We start from the raw sequence: 22,257 nt of genomic DNA on the forward strand, positions 1-22,257 counted from the left end.
GGTAGAATTCTAAATATCTATACTATTAAAAGCCTAGGTGGCCCCTGCGCCCTTCCGTCATCACAAGATGGCCGCCCTCATGTTGTCACAAGATGGCTGCCCCAAGTCATCACAAGAGGGCCACCACAAGATGGCCACCACAAGATGGCTGCCACAAGATGGCCGGAAGGGGCGAACAGTTGTAGGTGACCAGGCCGGCAGGGGAGGGCAGTTGGGGGCAATTAGTTTGGCAGGGGAGGGCAGTTGGGGGCGAATGGGACGGCAGGGGAGCAGTTAGGCATCAATCAGGCCGGCAGGGGAGTGGTTAGGGGGCTATCAGGCTGGCAGGCAGAAGCAGTTAGGGGCAATCAGGCAGGCAGGCAAGCAAGTGGTTAGGAGCCAGCAGTCCCAGATTGTGAGAGGGATGTCCAACTGCCGGGATCGGGCCTAAACTGGCAGTCAGACATCCCCCGAGGGGTCCCAGATTAGAGAGGGTGCAGGCTGGGCTGAGGGACACCCCCTCCCCCAGTGTACGAATTTCATGCACTGGGACTCTAGTACTTTTTATAATAGGGCTAACAGAATATTTCCTGAACTGGATTTAGGGAGAGAGAAAGGTGTTAATGATAGATATATTAAACGTAAGGTATCTGGCCCTCCAATTGGCAATTTATAGGAGTCAACTAGATATAAAGGTCTAGAGTTTTGGAGAGATGTCTGTACTGCAGATAGATTTGAGAATTGTTGACACATATTTGGTATTTAAGGCCGTAAGACTGAATGAGGACAGGAGTGAAGATAAATGAAAGAAGAACAACAGATGAGCCTTGGAATACTCCAACAGTAAGAGGCCAGAAAAGTGGAAAAATCAGCTAAAGGTGCTGAAATGGAAGGGCCAGTGAAATTAAAAACAAAGTCGGGGGGAAAATAGGAGGGGGTAATCAACCATGTCAAATGCACTGATAGGCCATGCAAGGCTTTATCAATGTGGGGTCATGGGTGTGTATTGTGGCAGTTCTGATGGTGTATCGGTGGCAAAAATCCCATGGCAGTAGTTGAAGAGGGAATGAGAGAAGAGGAATTTGAGATATCAAATGCATACAATCTCATAAGGAATTTTGCTAAAAGGGGGACAAAGGAAAGGGCAGTGAGGTGCAAAGAAGGTTTTCTTAAGATGAGAGAAATAACAGTTCATATATTTATAAGAATTATCTAATAGAGAGAAAATATTCCTGGAGCAAAATCCTTAAATAAGCAAAGCGGAATTAGAATGGAGCAGAGGTAGAGGGAAGGATGAGCTGTAGGTAAGAGCAATGACAGCTCATCTCTCTGAACAGCTGGGAAGACTGAATGTGGAAGTCATTAGAGGGTTTAATCAGGAAGGTTAATGGTGCCTGTTTTGAGCAAAGGGCAGGGACAATGTTAAGGAACTTGGTTTCAGACAATTTTCATTTTGTATGTGTGTGTGTGTGTATGTGTGTGTGTGTGTGTGTGTGTGTGTGTGTGTGTGTGTTTTGTGTTTGTTTTTTGTAGGAAGTGTACTAAAATTCTCTACTTTGTCACTTCCTGAGGGCTATTATTTTGGTTGATCCAGACCAAATTGAGGCTCTCTCAAACAATTCAAACCCCATGACAGAAGTTCAAAGTGGCCCTTACTGTCCCACCAAACAGCATTTAACAGTATTTATTATTTTGTTCTTGGTATCCAAAAGATATATTACTCTCTAACCTAATTCCATTGTCTCTAAACAATGACCCAACTTAGGTCCCCAAATGAGCTTGCAGGCAGTTACTGAATGTTTAAACTTCCTCCTAATTCATAATCATCAATTTTAATCAAGTTGACACATCCATTGACAGCTGTCTGCTACTTTATCATGATCACCATGGGACACCAAGCACTCATTCATTCCACAAATATTTATACAGTAGGACTTAGGAGCAGTCCGTTTGCTAGGCCCTAGGAGAGCCACCATGGAGAAGGCACAGATGTGGTCCTCGGCAAGTATAGTTGTGTTTGTGTGTGTATGTGGGAGGGGGGGGGGTTACAGTTAAGCAATTGATTCCCAGTTAGAATAGAAAACATTCAGAGAATAATGGGAACACCTGGGAAGGGTAGGTATGTACACATTGGGGAATAAGAAATGGCAAAATGGCAAATGTATAACCAATTTACAAATTCACATTACATATTTTAAGTTCCCTCCTGGAAAGTGAATCTGAATAATTCCATGAATGTGGAAAAATTCATGCTACTGGTGACCATTTTTGGCATTTTTACTTCACTGGTAATTTCTTTATCCATTTACTGAGCTTTAACTAGGCACAGAGATGCTATATGCCCAGACTAAGAATACAAAAATAAGGAGGGTGGAATACCTGCTCTCAGGAAGTTCATTATTTCTGCTCTTCTCTCCACAGGCCCACCTGCATACAACTGGGAGTTTAGAGTTTCCACCTCCCCTGTTTCTATCTCACATTCCTTCATGGCTAGCTACAGGGAAGTCAGTGGAGAGAGCAATGTTCTCCTCTTGCCATCTTTGCTTATCAACATCCTACTCACTCTCCATGGCCCAAATCAAGTGTCACCCGCTTAATAAAGTCTTTCCTAGAAATCTAAAGTTACCTTTATTTTGTTTAAGCCAAAGCTCCTTGTGGGAGGGGGTGTTTATATGGCTTTTAATGCATGAACTTTAGAATTATATATTTTATATACATTTATATATCTCCTGCTAAAGTCCAGATTACTTGAAATCAACTGTCTGATTTACTTTTACATCCGACAAAGACTTAATTCAAGGGTTTATATATACTAGGTAGTCAGTGAACATTTATTGAATGAACAAAAGCATAACTTACTCAAGACCTTCCAACTGCTTCCTCTTTCATATTCCCTTCATTACTTCCTCATCCCTAGTAAACACAGGTATTTTCAAAACTATTTTTGTATACTACCTTTTTGCTCTTCTCACTATAAAAGTTATATATACACTCATTGGAAAAAATAGAAAAGAATAAAAATACCCATATTCCAAGAATATAGCCACTGTTTAATATCTTAGTGTATTTCCTTTCAGTCTGTATGTATTCAGGTTTCAAACAAAATTATCATTGGGTTCTTTATGAAGTTTTGTATTCTAGCTCAGAGATTAAGTTACAGCAAGAATGTCAATGCCAAGAAATTTCAGGCTGAAATAACGCACGTTAAAAGAGGAGGCTGTCCTAGAGGATTCTTGGATTAAACTGGAGAATATGGTTCCATTTATTTATTCCACAACCTACTGATTAAATTGTATCTCATAGGACCTCAGGAGTTGTTCATCTGTAAAATTTGGGTATGGGCACCTGAGGGACTCTGACATCCCTTCACTTCTGATGTTGTATGGCAATTTAATTCCATTATATGTAGGAAATGACTTGGATTATTGTTGGTTGTAGGTACTCAGAAATCTCAAGGATATTAACCAATAAATAACCTCTTCTCATAAATGAGAAAACAAGGCTCAAAAAAGAAAAGTCCCTAGTGGTATTCAGCTTCAATCCAATATTTTATAACTTCAAGTCTGTCCTTTTTTTGGTACTGAAATTATTCTCAATCAGAACCAAAACTAAGATGAGATCATATCTATGGAAAAAGAAGGGATCATCAGTGCTAGATCAACTTCCAGGCCTTCTGTGGTGATGCTTTCCAGCACTAGGACAAACATTGGTTCAAGAAAACAAGTGAAAACAGTCCTTTTAAAGGAGTTTAGGTTCTCATTGAGAAGGCAGACTTGTCTCATAACAGTACCACATGCTGTTCATGTGATTTACTAGGCAAGAGCCAATAAGCATTGCAGGACAAGGACAGTGCAAGCTGTCAAGGCCAGGTGGAAAAGGTAAAGCCAATGACTAGTGGGAAAGTCAGGAGGTTTGGAAGCCAGGAGGGAGCAGGTGGGTTGCTGAAGCCTTGGTAGCTTAACAGGATCTCCAGGCAATGAGCACCACCAGGTGTAGGAAACCAGAATAGTCGACAGAAGACATCAAAGTCCCAACTCAACAAATTCAAGAGTTGGGCTTCTTTGCCAGTCTGGGCTCCAATGTCAGTGAGAAAGCAGCCAGGATGTACTCATTAGGGTACATTTGCTTTGGGCCCAAACGCTGGCATTCCTTTTGAAAGTCTGTGCTCCTAAGACCCCTACCTGCACTTCTTCAGGGCATGCATGCCCTCTATTCCAGGATCTGCATGACCCTCAATTCTAGGACCTGCATCATAATATGATGGGCTGAATAGAAATGGGTTGAATTTAGGCCAGATAGTTTTGGATCAGAGACTCTATGCCTTAGTCTCATATTCAGATCCCTTAGTGTAGTGACCCCTTCAGATACCATGCAATGGACTATAACAATGTCTAAGAAAGTATGGCAGGACAAAAATGAAAAATACCATATTTTATTTTAAAAAGAGATCATTGGTTAAATTAACTGAGCTAAAGTCTCTAAAATAATTTTCAAATATATGATCAGACTGTGGCATCAGAAAACCAAGATTTTGGTCACTCAGGTACCTGAGTTCTAAAACTCAGTTTCTTTGCATATACATTAAGAGAAATGGATTACATTATCCCAAATTTCATTTTTTAAAATAACTTTTTCATTTGAAATAATCTTAGTTGCATTAAAGTTGCAAAGATAATACAGAGTTCCCCTTTCTCCTGGTTTCCCCTAATAAAATATCATATCACCCTGATAACTTTGTCAAAACTAAAAAGTTAGCATTGGCACATCACTATGAACTAAAAAAACACACAGACTTTTTTCATATTTCACCAAATTTCATTTTTATACCAAATTACTATTGTTTTAAAATGTAAAGGCATCTATCTGATTTCCTTTGTTGTTTATTTTAGCATAGTTTTTAAGGCCCTATGTTGGGATGGAGAAGCTCTAGCAGTTGATATATTCATACTTTAGGAACATGCTCAGGGAAAGTTCTGAAAAGAGGAAAAGATACCAATCAGAGCTTCTTAGTTAGAGATTGAGAGACAAAAGATTTGACTGGTAGGGACTGGGTTCAGTTATCATGGGTAAGAAATGAGTAGGTGGAATGGTTTTATATTTTACTCAAATGATTCCAATCTGCTAACCCACCCATTGAAATCTCTGAATCTCAACGTAGAGCAGGGAGGCTCTGTAGCTCAGTTGGTAAGCGCATCCTCCTGATATGCCAAGGTTGCAGGTTTGATCCCTGGTCAGAGCACATAAAAGAATCAACTAATGAATCAATAAAGTGGAATAACAAATCGATGTTTCTTTTTCTTTTTCTCCCTTCCTGTCTCTCTAAAATTAATCAATCAATAAAAACAGAGCAGGGAACCCTTGCTCCTAACATAGCAAAACTCATTACATATATACTTGACAATTCATTCTTTTCAACTTAATTGTGCTTTTCTTCCTATCGAGGATAGGGTCTGAACTAAGATGATAAGATATATATGCAAGGGCCTCTAATAAAAATACAGGGATGGGGAAAAGTAGGTTTACAGTTGTACATATGTAAAAAGACATGCAGTTATAATTATTACAATAGCTTTATTAATTCAAAAGAATTTCACAGTAAACCTACTGTTGCCCATTCCTGTTTGCCCCCTATAGCATCACCATAATCAGTGTGAGTTAATCAATTTTATGTTTTTAATCAATTATATATTTTCATTTTCTCATTCATTCCATTTCTTGAGAAATTGATTACTGATAATTCTGAAAGGGATTCTCTTCAAGTGATGCCATTTTTAGAGAAAATAAGTTAGTTTGTAAAGATTAATAACAACAATTTATTGAAGATTTAGGAAGGCCTCTGATAATTCAAGTAAAAAAAATATGTGAGGCATTGTACTAACCAATTTATAAATATTAGCTCCTTATTCCATTGTTGTTATTATCCCAATGTTATTTCCATATTACAGATGCAGAAACCAAGAATTATGGAGATAACCTGCCCAACTCTCACAGCTTTGGCAAATGGTGGAATCAGGTGCTTACCTTCTTAACTACCTCTCGCGCATACCTCTCCTGTTCTCTGAAAGTTTGCACACTAGTTGTAGAGCCAAGATTAACACACATAAGATGATGGGGGGAAAGTCAGTGGTGTTGTCATCAAAAGGAAATGTGTAATGGTGCTCTGACCTACACACAACTACAAAGCATCATTTAATTGTTATTTGGTGACACAGTAAACAGGACAATCCATTTTTACCCTCCAGTTAATTAATGTTCCCATCTCTCCAACTCCTTTGGTGGGAATACCAAGTCCATAGACCAACTGTAATAAAGGAGGATAAATGATATGGATACAACCAGGAAGAGAGAGGGAGGCATTTTACATTTTTCAGAATCTGAGTAACACCAGCTAATGTTTTAGAATTGGCTCAAAAGGCAGAGAATGCTTCTGGGAAGAAAAAGAATCCTTTCAGATGTTTCCTTTTCAAAGAGATTATAATTTCTAGAGACAAATCTTATCCTCCCTTTCCAATCCAACCTTTTTTATTTCCTTGAGAAAATATTTTTTTAAAACTAAATATATCTGGACAGTTTACAAAGTCCTCAGAGGCTGAAAAACCAGCTATAACAAGGACTATACTTGACACATTTTTCTTCAGGCTAAGTTACTTCATTCAAGTTTTAAATATTTAAATAAATTGCTGCCCAAATCAATAATCTACAAAATCATTCACTTAAAGAGAGGTCTTCAATCCTTCTGCCCCACTTAAGGATTCATTTGTTTGGCAAATGAGTGCATTTTATCATATTTCACATCGTCTGCTCCCAGCACTCCTAAAAAAGTGGTAAGTATATTTTCAGTGAAGACACTAAGACAAAGCTCTTAGTTGGTGCCACAAGCAGCACTTAGTACAACAAAGAGACTAAGTCTGGTCTGTGAATGTGATGGGCAGACATCAGGAAAACATCCTTTGTTCTTGTCCCTCCAGTAGAGCAGCGAGGTGGTGGAGCAGGCAGACTGTGGAGCTGGCTGGACTGACTCTGTAAATCCCAGCTCTGCTGACTGCTTTGCTCACAGCAAGACTTCAGGAAAGTTGTTTAACCTCTCTGCACCCCCGTTTCCTTATCTACAAAATGGAGATAATACAATACCTATTTGTAGGTTACATAGTTGGTCTACCAATGTTAGCCATTTTATCATTTATAACAGACCTATAAAAATGTTTTGCATCCCTAAAAACTGTAGTTCCTGAGACACAACCATGTCCCAGCTCACCCCTACCTACGTTCCTTGTGGGAGAACTGCAAGGCCCTCCTGAAACAGCTCTATGTATTCTTCCCTCTTGCTGCCACATGGAGCAGAAGGTAATTCGCATTGTCATACTCAGCCACCCCTGAATTCAAAATTTCACTCTGCAATAAAATCATATTCTGTATTGTTCTGGTTAAGAATCATTCATGTGAAACAAGCAATGATCCCATGGAACTTAGATTAGAGTGGGGAAAATAAGTCATGAAAAAGCAAACATATAAACATATAACACGTCTGGGATGGCAGAGGTGCCATTTTAGATGGGGATAAGGGATGGCCTCTCCAATAACATGGCATTAGAGAAGAGAATGGATGGCATAAGGGAGCAATCCAAAGAGGCAAAAAGAAGTTCAAAGGCCCTGAGGAGGAGGTAAACCAGAAGAGTCCATGGGAAGGCAGGGAATCTAGAAGAGCTGGAGTTCTGTGAGCAGTGAGGAGAGTTGTGGGGAATGAGGTCATAGAAAGTGGTGGGCTTGGCCATACAAGGTCTTATAGACCATGGTAATGACTGGTTATTATAGTGGGGAGGCCCTGGAGGGTTTTGAGCAGAGGGCCAACTAATCTGATTTACCTTTTGGAAGGTTGCTCTGGCTCCTCAAAGAGAAAATATAGTTAAGGCTCATTGGTAGAAAGAAGCAGAGGGACCAGGAACAAAGTGACTACAATTACAATGAGTGATGGTTATTTACAATGATGGTGCGTGGGCTGTGGTAGAGATAGAAAAAAAGTGCTAGATTAACCTTATAGTTCAAAGAGAGAAGCATAGGATTTTGTGATGGACTGGATCTTTGTGTGTATGGAAAAGTGATGTGAGAGAAACAGGAGACAGGAATTACTCAAAACTTTGTAACATTTAATGAGATGGGGCTGACTACATAGGAGTCTCTCCTAGCCATCTTCACTTCCATCATCAAGACTAGCAATGTGCTATCTTTCCAGGACCGTCCCCCCCCCCCCCCTGCCGACAAAAGATTTGTTGTTTTGAATAATCATTTCACAATAGATTCTAGGCTGAATACAGAATATCAAAACCACACTGCCACCTGAGAGCTGTATTCATTCACTAGCTAAGGGATCAGCAATTCAACAAACATGTATTCATGTCTACTCTGTCTGGCACTGTCCTAGGTGCTGAAGACACAGTGATTAAGTAATACCCTCTCTCTGCACAGGTAATACAATTATATCTTAGCAAATTTTTCAATTCCTCTCTACCACAGCCCTTGATTTTGGCTGAGATGAGTTAGAAGTGAAAACTTGGTGTGTAAATTTTAATGATGCACCTACATACATTTCCCTGAGTTCCCCAGGGATTTCACTGCTTCACGACTTTGCATATTCTGCTACCTCCTCCCCATATGAGTGGAAAAATCTTGGTCATTTTAACTCAATCCACTCAACTTAACTCCTGGAAATCCTGCCCTGAATTTCTCCTGCTCCTACTAGGATTGAGTTCACTCACCACGCTTTGTAACCTGCTTCATTATATACTTATCACTATTGCAATTATTGGTTAGCACCATTTTTTCTGATGGACTATAAACATCTCCACAGGGACCATATGTCCATTTTTGTGTTTGCAGTACCTAGAACAGGACCTGACATGTAATAAGCACTCAATAAATGCATGTTGAAAAAGTAATGAACCAATCAATCAGATACTACTGCCAGATAGCCCCTCCTTTAATTCCACAATGGATTCTTAGAAGCTAGGGACTACAATTTAAACCTCTGAAACATCCATGGTATCTAGCACAGAGCAAATATTTTCTATTCACTTCTTGAATTTCCACCCAGGGAGATCTCATATTTTCATCAGTTCTTAACTTATTAAAAATATGACCTTGAGAAGGTGTCTTTTACTTTAGTCTTCATGATTCCTCAAATGGGACTCAAGCACTAATATTTTCTAAGTTACAGAATCTGAAAAGAAACTTGTTTTTTTTCTAGCCATAAAATCTTTCTGTAATAGTACAAACTGCAGTTAAGCCCAGAAATTCAGGCTTCACACAAGTCTTACTGTCTCAGAAGGAGTGTTTTCGTAGTTTGCTTATTTGTTTACTATTAGAAGAGAATTCTTAAAAGAAAATTAAAAAGTAGGCTTCAGATATTACTATTCATTTTTAGTCTAAATATCAATGAGTAGTTAAAGAACATTAAAGGTGTTTATCATGGAATATGATATTGAACAATTTAAACAATTAGGCATCAGGGATTCCAGAAAACATGACTATGTGAGGACAAGTGTCTGACTTACTTCCATTATCACCTTTCAAATGACAAATATAATAGAAAAAATGAAGAAAGTCCTCTATCAAATTATAAGTTGGGAAATGAAGACATCAGAAACTGCAGACATTTTGATGGATAGAGTTCAAATGGGCATCGTGGAAAGCAGACCATTTCAGTGGTCAGCAAACTATGACCATGTTTATAAGTATATTTTATCAGAGTATAACCATGCCCATTTGCTTATGTTTTCTTTTTGGATGCTTTCGCAATAAAACAGCAGATATGAGTAGTTTTAACAAAGATAATATCTTCTATAAAGCCTAAAATGTTTACTATGTGGCTCTTTACATAAAAGGATTGTAGATCTTTGATCTATTGCTACAGCTTCCCACCTGTGAAGGAATAGCTCAGGGAATAAGATGAAAACACCCACTTACTGGGAGGGATGAGGCCTGGAGATTAAGCCAGGCAAAGGGACAGTGAGCAACCTGTGACTCCCACAACTGCCTTTGCAAGCATAAAAACACCAATGGCCATCCAATGAGGGAGGCCACAGCTGTGGCCCCTGATCCACCTATGGTACTGTAGCCCTCACTAGGCAAAGAGATGGATGGCACTCAGTTAATTTCTGCCTGCCATAAATAATTGTTGAACTGAGAGGCACAGGTTTCTGGCATAGCCTCTAAATTTGGCATTCACACTATATCCCCAGGCTGATGCATGTCCACACTGGCAGAGGAAAAATAAATTTTCCCCTTTGGCTATGAGATTTGAAATAGAGTACACACAGATTCTGACAAAAACCACCTTAGCTTCCAGTATTAGAAAAGTATAGAACTCCTTTGGAAAGGACAAATATAGGGAGAAAAATCACTAGAAACAGGCAAATTTTTTGCAGTTCACAAAATGAGGAACCATACTGAAAAGTCAGAGCCAATGTCTTCCCATGAAAATTATCCAAGGAAGAAAATTTGAAACATTCTAACTACATTCTCAACATGTATCAAGAGACTACTGTGTTTATAAAACTAGAACAGGTAGTCATGAGGAAGGGTAACATGCCATTGCTATATTAAAAAGTGAAATCAAGTCAGTAAATGGTGTTTCCATGCCGGGGCAACCCTGACCTCACAAAAGGCAAAGATTCTTCTGATTTGCAGAAGTTTTAAGATGTTGTCAGAGTCAAGGTACACAGAGGCACTGTGGGAGCAGAAAAGGAATTTCTATAGGGTCAGCCCCAAGGAGTAAATTTGCACAATTACACCTATAGTTTATAGGTTGAGCCACAGCGGATTATCCCAATTGCAAACCATTTTAGCTCCATCTCTTTTTCCACAGCCACAAAACTCTATTTATATGCATGCACATAAAAACACACATAGGTAAGACAAAAGCCACTGTTAGAGAAATCCAATATATCATGGACATGGGTGAGAAGGGGAAGTGGGTTATTAAAGGAGTTCAATAATTCTGTGCTAACGACTAGTAGACCCCAATCTAGGGGTCTCCAGATGGCATCTGCCTCACCTGAAAGCTTGTAACATATGTAAATTATTTACCCACTAAATCAGAAATGTAGGGGGCAGGGGGCCAAAGTGATTCAATTGCACACTAAAGTTTGAGAACTATTGCTATCATCACATACACAAAAAAATAGGCTAATAAAAGGCCTTAGGGAAGTGATTCTCAACTTTGGTTGTATATTAGCACCACCTGAAGAGTGTTAAAAAATGTTTTCAGCCTTCTGAACTCTAGAACAAAAAAAAAATTGAATATCTTAGAATGGATTCAGATAGCTCCAATGTGCAATCAAATTTGAGAACTACTGTTTCCTAAGAAAATGAATCCCAATTGCATGAAAAGGCACCATGGTATAAATAGGAATACATGTCATTGAAGACAGTACTAATAGATACAGAAAACAAGCCCAGGCAATAAGATAAGATCTGAACTGTGCCAAAGGAATATACAAAGATAGCTGTAAACTCACCCGACCTGGGGACCAAATTGAGAGAAACAGAATGACACAGGTCTTTCAGAGTCTCTGGACCTTATTCTGAGCACACATGTCAGTACACCTGAAAACAATGAAGAAAAAAGAAAGAACTGGAAAACAAATCCCAAAACCCAACACATCTGTGGTTCCTAACATTGTCTGCACACCTGGGAGCTGTAGATACTCCTGATATCTGTGCTCCACCTTCAGAGAATGGGATTTAATCAGACTGAGTGTGGCCTGAGCTTTGGGAGTTTGAAAAGATCCACAGTAAATTTAATATGTAAACAAATTTGGAAGCCACTTCCAATATATGTGACCAACCACACAGGACAGAAGGAAAAAACAGAAAATACAGTAGAAGAAAGTTTTCTCAAGATGAAGTAAAACTTGTGCTCATCATCAAAGGGCTCATTGATGTTTAGATAGAACAAGTTAAAAGAAACCTTACTCAGTTATAGCCTTATAAATTGCTGAATTTGGAGGACAAAGAAAATATCATAGAAGAATCCAGGCAGAAAAAATATATATATATATATCATATTAATATGCAAATACACACACAAATTAAGCAATGCCTATACAATTCTGATCATGATAATAATTTATAAATAGTAACCTGAACACAAAAAAAAATTCTTATTCATGTGCAAAGGAAACCAATGATATTATTTTCACGTACAGAATCAACAGACAATTACCAAGAGAAGAGTAAAATTAAGACGTCAGGAATGAGGGAGTTTGGGTATAACAGAATTGGTGGTGAGTGATGTAACCACTAAACCAATGGGTTCTTAAACTTGGCTGCACATTGGAATCTCTGGGAAGCATCTGAGAGTACCACTGCCTTTTTCTATACACAGATATACTGACTTAATTGGTCTACAGTGGGTGCCCCAAAAGTATTTTAAGTAGTTCCCCAGATGATTCTAATGTGTAGCTATGGTTGAAAATTACTATACTAAAACATAGTTAATTAAATAACTATCACTAATAACAATTATTGAAAGAAGATGTATGATGAAAATAATTTAATAACAATCTGGCTCTAAACTTCCTTATTATATTTACTTCTTCCTCCAGGGAAAAACAATTAAGTTAGTGCATTATTGCACAGTCTGAACAGCTCTGCCTAAGGGACATTCTCAATGCCCACAAGCAGCAACCATGGCTGTGTGCATATTGGCATCCATCAGATGTTAGGGGATGTCTGCCCTCTTCTCCCAGGTAAGTGCAGAGTCCAGATGGGATGTGGTAATGGGGGAGCAGGGAAGTGTGGAGCTCAGGAGAGAGGCCAGGAATCTCCTGATGCCATCCGTGCTTGTATTTGAATTCATCTAGATGTGTGAAGGGAATAGTGTCCCTTACGTCCGCCACCTTTGAGTAATGCCTTAACTCCAGTACAACACGCCTGAGAAGTAAACTTGTTCCAAAAGTAAACAAGGACTGGAAAAGAGGTATTTCATCAAAGGTTGTGTTGATTTTTAGGTAGAACAAATTAAGAAAGATAAATTAAGAGAAAACAAGGAGATAGGAAATATATACCTGCAATTTCCTTTCTTTTTATTTTCAGTTTGTGGTGGTTAAAATTTACTTAGCAAATGTAAAGAAGCAAAAGTGTGACTAGGATTTCTCAACCTCTGCACTACTGACCTCTGGGGCAAATCATGCTTAGTTGTGGGGCTGCCGTGTTCACTGCCATGCTCATTGCATCCCTACACACTAGATGCCAGAAGCACAGCTGTGGCAACGAAAATTGTCTCCAGATGTTGCCAGAAATCCCCAGGGGGACAAAATCACCCTGAGCGAAAATCACTGGTACAAGTAAAATGTCAATGTTACTTTAGAACAACCAGAGATTCATTTTCATCTCCCCAAGTTTGGATTATATATGATCCTGTATTTTATGTTTCATTCCTGACATTGTAAATTTGATATAAAAATATTGGTTCAAAAATATTCTGAAATAATGTAAACGTAACCACTAATAGAAAGAAAACAGACTTTATATCATCTAAATCACTTAGAATTTTTAAAAAGTCTATTTGTCAAGTGATATAAATTATTAAAAGCAGGGTGACAGAAGACCAAGGGCAACTAGTAAAAATGAATGTGAATGGGATAAACTTCCTCTTTAGAAAAGGAAGAACTGCAGATTAGAGTCAAAATCACATATTCAACCATGCATGAAAATTAAGTTAGAATTAAAGGACTATGCAAAATTTACTTGGCCAAGCAAACCAAAAGGTAACAGGAGCAGTGATGTTATTGTCAGACTAAGGTGAAATAAAAACTCAAAGCATCATGGACCAAAGAGGTTTACCTATCCTAGATAATAAAACCCTAATATGCAAATTGACCTAACGGCAAAATGACTGGCAGAACGACCAGTCACTATACCGCACTGACCACCAGCCGCAGATGCTCAATGCAGGAGCTGCCCCCAGTGGGGGCCTGCAAGCAGGTGGGCCTGGCTGCCAGCCAAGGCGAGTGCCAGTAGGGGCCCCCCAATCACCCTGCCAGTTGCCCCACAGATCAGCTCTGATCGCCGGCCAGGCCTAGGGACCCTACCCTATATATTGAGAAGAGTATCTTAGACTTAAAAATTAAAACCTGGCAAGGCTACTCTAACACTGAAAAAACAGGATGATGCAGCGATGACATGCATGGACTCTGGCTTGCACATTTGTGGTCAGCCCTGATTCTGACACTTATAACTATGTGACAAAGCCAATTACTTAACTTCTCTCTGCTTCAGTTTTTCCACCCATAAGATGGGGAAAATGGTACTACTGCCTCAGAAGGACCATGTTATGTACTACTTTTTATAATCAGGGCAAAGAAATGTAGCTGCCCATACAACAGCAAGATGCCTTTCTCCTGTATGAAAAGTATGGTAACTGTGCATGCATCGTCCTGGATTGTGAGTGGGACGTCTGACTTCCAAGGGGTCCAGGATTGCGAGAGGGCACAAGCTGGGCGGAGGGACGCCCCCCATGCACGAATTTCATGCACTGGGCCTCTAGTCTATATATATAAAAGCCTAAGTGACCGTTTGACCGGTTGCTATGATGCGCACTGACACCAGGGGGCAGACGCTCAACACAGGAGCTTCCCCCTGGTGGTCAGTGTGCTCCCACAGTGGGAACGCCGCTCAGCTAATGGAAGGGTGCCAGACACTGGGCTCACTGCTGGCGAGCATCACTGTGGTGGTACAAGCCTCTCCTGATCGGGACTGACTGGACCTGAGCCTGCGGCAGGCACAGCGGGGCCAGGATGACCAGGAGCAGTGCAGTGCCTGGCCCGGGCTTGGGCTCCTCCCTGGCTTCCTGACACGCCGATCCCCATAGGCCATGCGGAGGGACCCCACCAGTACACGAATCCATGCACCAGGCCTCTAGTAGTTAATAAAATTAAAATTGTCTTCAACTTAGAAGACAGTAGAATAACAACTATTGTTTTCTTCTTTCTACATTGCTATAATTTCTAACTTAAGCTCCTTGAAGGCAGCAGCTGTATTTTATTTATTGTGTTTTCACAGTACAGCTGTATCTGCCAAGGAGATCACCCTCATCTATATATTTCTGTTGGTTAAGTTGGGTGTGTGTATGTGATCCATTACCCCTGATGGAGTTAAACGATTCACTGCCATGGGCCTCCATTTCCTCATCATAAAATGAGAAGTCTCAACTTTCCCACCACTATTACACTGTGATATTTTTATCTCCCCCCACTTTTTAAATGCCGGTTATCTAAATTATGCCTCAAAATTAGTGTTAAGCTTAAGGGACATGCAGACATTAAGGATCTCCCACATTAAGCAGTTTATATTGAGAAACTAGTTATTAATCCAAAATACTGTAAGACTCATATTTAGCAAAACTATAAGGTAGTGTTGCTATGAGAACAGTCATGTCAGATGGGATTACATTTTGACAGCTCTTTCCAGCCCCATATCTTTCAGAGAGAATGTTGCCTTGAAATGGTAGGCAAGGCTGCAAGCTCTTTGAGATTAGCCACATAGTGTTTTCCATTTTGCTATCCTTGTGCCTGGCTCACAGTAGGTGCTCAGTAAATGAGTGTCAATGGTGATTTAAATAAAGGCCTATATTTTTATTTCCTGTTGGGGCCCTTAAAGTGTCCTTCCTGCCTTAGCTGGTTTGGCTCAGTGGATAGAGTGTCAGCCTGCGGACTGAAGGGTTCCAGGTTCGATTCCGGTCAAGGGCACATACGCAGGTTGCAGCTGGATCCCCAGTGTGGGACATGCAGGAGGCACCCAATCAATGATTCTCTCTCATCATTGATGTTTCTATCTCTTTCTCCCTCTTCCTTTCTCTCTGAAATCAATAAAAATTTATATTTTCTGAAAAAGTGTCATGCCTTTCCTCAAAATTTCTCAATAGCTTTGAAAATGTTCTGTCTTTTTTAGCATATATATTGTTTTAATTGGATTTATTGAGGTGAAACTGGTTAACAAAATAACACAGGTTTCAGGTGCACAATTCCACAACACATCATCTGTACACTGTATTGTGTGTCTGTCACTGCAAGTAAAGTCTTCTTCCATCACCATTTATCCCTCCTTATCCTCCTCTCCCTCCCCCAACTCTGTCATCCCACCAGAAATCACCACACTGTTGTTCCTGTCCATAAGATTTTCTCCTTTTTTTCTTTGTTCAATCCCTCCACCTCCCTGCCCAGTCCCCCAACCAACCCCTGACTGCTGTCAACCTGCTCTCTATCTATGAGTCTGTCTCTATTTTGTTTGTTAGTTCGTTAGATTCCACATATGAGTGAAATCATATGGGACTTGTATTTCTCTGACTGGCTTATTCCACTTAGCATAATGCTCTCCAGGTCCATCCATGCTGCCACAAGGGTAAGATGTCCTTCTTTATTATGGCTGAGTAGCGTTCCATTGTGTAAATGTACCACAGCTTTTTTATTTACTCATATACTAATGGACACCTGGGCTGCTTCCAAATCTTGGCTATTGTAAATAACGCTGCAATGAACATAGAGGTGCATATAGTCCTTCGAATTGGTGTTTCGGTTTTCTTCCGATATATTCCCAGAAGTGGAATCACTGAGTCATAAGGCAGTTCCATTTTTAATTTTTTGAAAAAACTCCATACTATTTTCCACAGTGGCTCCCCCAGATTACACTCCCACTAACAGTGCACAAGGGTTCTCTTTTCTCCACATCCTCACCAACACTTGATGTTTATTGATTTTTTGATGATAGCCATTCTGACAGGTGTGAGATGATATCGCATTATGGTTTTAATTTGCATTTCTCAGATAATTAGTGACATTGAGCATCTTTACATATGTCTACTGGCCATCTGTATGTCCCCTTTGGAGAAATGTCTATTCAGGTCCTTTGCTCATTTTTAAGTTGGACTGTTTGTTTTATTGGTTTTGAGTTCTTTAAGTTGTTTATAAATTGTGGATATTAACCCCTTATCAGATGTATCATAGTTGAATATGTTCTCCCATTCAGTGGGTTTTCTTTACATTTTGTTGATGGTTTCCTTTGCTGTGAAATATCTTTTTAGTTTGATGTAGTCCTATTTGTTTATTTTTTATTTTGTTTCCCTTGCCTGAGGAGATATATAAGAAAACATATTACTATGATAAATGTCCGAGATTTTACTGCATATGTTTTCTTCTAGGATTTTTATGGTTTTGGGTCTAATATTCAAGCTTTTAACCCATTTTGAGTTTAATCTTATATATGGTATAATAAGGTGGTCTAGTTTTATTTTTTGCATGTATCTGTCAGATTTTCCAACACCATTTATGAATAGACTACCTTTACCCCATTGTATGTTTTTGCCTCCTTTTCCAAATATTAATTGACTATAAAGGCATGGGTTTATTTCTGGGGTCTCTATTCTGTTCCATTGATCTATATGTCTGTTTTTATGCCAATACCAGCCTTTTTTGATTACTATGGCCTCATAGTATAGTTTGATATCAGGTAGTGTGATTCCTCCAACTTTGTTCTTTTTTCTCAAGATTGCTGTGGCTACTCAGGGTCTTTTGTGGTTCCCTACAAGTTTTTGAAATATTTGTTTCTAATTCTGCGAAATATGTCATTGGTATCTTGACAGGAATTTCATTGAATCTGTATATTGCTTTGGGCAGTATGAACATTTTAATGATGTTAATTTTTTTGAGAAGGACGCAGTAATCTCACTTCTATAAATATATCCCAAGAAACTAGAAACACCAATCAGAAAGGATATATGCACCCCTATGTTCATAGCAGCACAATTCACCATAGCTAAGATTTGGAAACAGCCTAAATGCCCATCAGCAGATGAGTGGATTAGAAAACTATGGTACATCTACACAATGGAATACTACACTGCTATAAAAAAGAAGGAATTCTTACCATTTGCAGCAGCATGGATGGACCTGGAGAGCATTATGTTAAGTGAAATAAGCCAGGCAATGAAAGAAAAATACCACATGATCTCACTCATTTATGGAAAATAAAGAACATTATAACCTGATGAACAAAAAGATAGATACAGAGGCAGTAAAGCACCGAACAGACTGTCAAATTACAGCAGGAAGGCTGGGGAGTGTTGGGGAGGTGTGAAAGAGATCAACCAAAGGACTTGTATGCATGCATATAAGCACAAGCAATGATAGACATAAGACACTGGTGGCGGGGGATGAGGGCACGTGACAGCGGGTAGGGGAGGCTGGGGGAAGGTCAATGGGGGGGGGGGGGGGAAAGGAGATCTATGTACTACTATATGTAATACTTTAAACAATAACAAAATAAAAATAAATAAAAATATAATCTACATTTGGACAAGGGGATTGTGAGTGCATAGGATTGTTATAACAATGCCACTTAGTTTGTCACCACTCATCTAGGACTGCTGCACAGGGGAAACCATGAGAAAGAAAATCACTCACTCCCAGCATCTAAGTGAAATATGCACCCATCTCTCACCCATCTTTTCTGTTCCTTGCTCCTCAGATTAAATACAAAGGAAAAAATATCAGTCTAACAAGGTCTTATTTAATGTTCCCGACTGACTCAATTTCATATTGATCAAGTTTCAATTTAAAACTGGAGCTGACAGCAATAAGTGAGATCAATATGAGGCTTTCATTCATATATCTCATCTCCTAAAAACAAAACAGATTTTAAGCCTCTATAAAAACACTAGGTTCATGAGAAAATCACATTTTTTTAAATAAGTTGCTTTAAAAATACATAACCAGGTATTTACACTTATGATAGATCTGAACATTTTTAAAAGAAAAGATATTTTTAGGCATAAAAAAATGGAAATCATTAAGACTAGCCTAAAGCCCTTACCGATTGAGCTGCAAGGTTTAACTTCTGTGTTTCTATGTGTTTTTCTCAATGCAGCTGTAAAAGTACCTTTGTGGATGCTGAATGACTTTTTACATGTATTTAATCGATGATTGACCCTTACATGCCCAACACTATGCAGAGTGCTAAGAAGCATCCCAAAGAAATGTCTGATGTAGCCTTGTTATACATAAAGACTGTCTACGAATGTACAATCCTATGTGGAAAATGGGAATACATATAAAAAAGGATCCTATATAATAAAAGGCTAATATGCAAATAGACTGAACAGTGGAACAACTGAACAACTGGTCGCTATGACATGCGCTGACCACCAGGGGGCACGTGCAAAACATGGTGGGCATTGACCGTGGCGGGATGGTGGAGCAGGTGAGCAGGGGCGCCAGACCAAGGCGGGCACCCGTCGTTGTCATTGGAGCGAGTCTCTGGTGGTTACTGAAAGTTCTTTGCTCCCACATGCCTTGGTCCCACAGAGAAGCCCTGAGGAAAGATTGGGGCTGATACCCGCTCGCACCCACTGCTGGCACCCGGCACCAGCCCTGATCACTTGGTGTGATCAGCGGGTGCAAGCAGCAGCTGTCAGCCCCAATCTCCCCTCAGGGCTTCTCCATCTCCCCCTGCTCCAAAGGGGCGATTGGGGCCAGCAGCTTGCCTCTCGCACCCGCTGCTAGTGATGGCCCCACCTGCACCTTCTGCCAGCATGCAGTGCTGGTCCCAATTGCTCAGCACCGTCAGCAGGTGTGAGTGGGGCTGGCGCCATCAGTGGTGGGAGTGGTGGAGGGAGTGGGGCTGCTGGCAGACAGGGGACTGGGGGCTGCAGTGGGAGGGGCCAGGCAGGGGGCGCACAGAGGATGGGCCAAGAACTGCCCCTGTACCCATTGCAGCCTTGCGGCCCACAGTTCCTTTCAAGGTGCACGAATTTGTGCACTGGGCCCCTGGTTAAGATATAAAACAAGACAATATTGCATTAAAATAAGTGATCTCAATAAAGACCTTAGAAAGGTAATTATGGAATTGTTTAAACTTAAAGACTGACAGCTGTCAAAGAGGAAAGTGGTTGGGAGCTGGGCGAAAAACGTGAAGGGATCAAGCAAAAAAATAAAAAATAAAATAGACAAAGCAACAGTATGGTGATTACCAGAGGGAAAGAGGGTAAAAGGAGGTAAAAGAAGGTGAAGGGGGGATAAATAGTGATGGAAGGAGATTTGACTTGGGTTGCTGAACACAATACAATATACAGATAATGTGTTATAGAACTGTACACCTGAAACCTACATAATTTTATTAACCAATGTCACCCCAATCAATTCAAAATTTTTTTAAAAGAATGCGATTTGGAGAAGACAGACCTCTGCCACTTACTGTTTCCTTAAACAAATTTCCAATCTCTTTGTGTACCTTAACTGTAAAACAACGAATGTGGTATATCTACATTAAGAAGCTGTTGTGGGCTGTCAATAATGCAATTGGCTCTTGGAGTGTAACGAAGGGAGGGTCTGTGTTCATTGACACAAGCCAAAAGGTCTGGTAGAGGAGACCTTGTGAACACTTTGTAAATGGCAGAATTGGCTAAGTGGAGAAAAGGTAAGCTTGGGCAAGTCATTTACCTTTCTTGGGTCTCAGTTTCTTCATCCAAGTATTGCAGTTAGGAGTTCCAGTGTACTGCCTGATTATCTATTGCTGAGAAACAAATGACCACAAGACTTAGTGACTTAAAATAACATTTATTTTCCTACAAGCTAGTAAAATTGAGCATCTTTTCATATATCTATTGTCCATTTGTATGTCTTCCTGGGAGAAATGCCTGTTCAGGTCCTCTGCCCGTTTTTTCATTAGAATATTTGGGTGTTTTTTTTGTGTGTGTGTTGAGTTGTATGAGTTCTTTATATACTTTGGATATTAACCCCATGTCTGTTGTTTGTAAATATCTTCTCCCATTTGGTTGGTTGTCTTTTTGTTTTGTTAGTGGTTTCTTTTGCTTTGCAGAAGCTAACAGTTACCAAAGGGAAGGAAGGGGGTGGGCAGTAACAAAGGGTAAAGAGGGTCAAATATATGGTGATAGAAAATTAGACTTTGGGTGGTGGGCACATAATGCAAGATACAGATGTATCATAGAATTGTACATTTGAAATCTATATAAATTCATTAGCCAATGTCACTCAAATAAATTTAATTTTTAAAAAATAAAACTTATTTTGCTCACTAGCTGTAATTTGGGCGGTGCTTGGAAGGGACAGCTGTCTTCCTTCCATTCAACATCAACCAGGTAGCTTGAATTCTGGTGACTGGAAGCATCCAAAGGCTCTCTCACTCACATGTCTATTGGTCCCTGCTTGCTGGGATCTTAGCTGGAACTACTGACTGGAGTGTCTACATGTTGCCTCTCCACATAGCTCACACTTCTTCACAGCTGGTGGCTGGGTTCCAAAGGTAAACATTCAAAGAGTGAGAAACTATACCCTTTTTTATGACCTGGCCTCAGAAGTCACATAGTATCACTTCCCCCACATTCTACTGGTTGGAGCCCACACAGGTTCACAGGGAGAGGAAATTTACATCAGTCCTTGATGGGGAGTAAATGATCTCAAAGAAAAGTAAGATATCTAAAATATATAAGGAACTCACACACTCAATAACAAAAAAACAAAAAAATTCAATCAAAAATGGGCAGAAGATATGAAAATATATTTCTCCAACGAAGACATAGCAATGGCCAACATTACTAATCACTAGTGAAATGCAAATCAAAACCACAATGAGATACCACCTCACACCATTTAGAATGGCTATTATCGAAAAGTCAACAAATGATGTGTTGAGGATGTAGAGAAAAGGAAACTCATTCACTATTGGTGGAACTGCAAATTGGTGCAGCCACTACAGAAAAATGGTATGGACATTCCTCAAAACAACAACAAAAAGAAAACAACAACAACACAAAACTAAATCTACCATATGACCCAGTGATTCTACTTCTAAGTATTTATTGGAAGAAAACAAAAACACTAATTTAAAAAGATATATGTACCCCTCTGTTCATTGAGCATTATTTACAACTAGAGGCCCGGTGCACAAATTCATGCACAGGTGGGGTCCCTCCCCCTGGCTGATGATCGGGGTTGATTGGGGCCATCCAACGGGAGGGACTATGGGAGGTAGGCCACTGGGGGGAGAGACCGCGGGAGGTTGGCCGGCCATGGGAGGTTGTATGTGGGAGTACACTGACCACCAGGGGCAGCTCCTGCATTGAGTGTCTGCCCCCTGGTGGTTAGTGCACATCATAGTGACTGGTCATTCAGTTGTTCAGTCATAATAGTGGCTTAGGCTTTTATATATACAGATAGCCAAGGTATGGAAGAAACCTAGGTGTTCAACAATAGATGAATGGATAAAGAA

Source organism: Cnephaeus nilssonii (assembly GCF_951640355.1).
Source record: "Cnephaeus nilssonii genome assembly, chromosome: 4".
In the NCBI taxonomy this organism is placed as follows: domain Eukaryota; kingdom Metazoa; phylum Chordata; class Mammalia; order Chiroptera; family Vespertilionidae; genus Cnephaeus; species Cnephaeus nilssonii.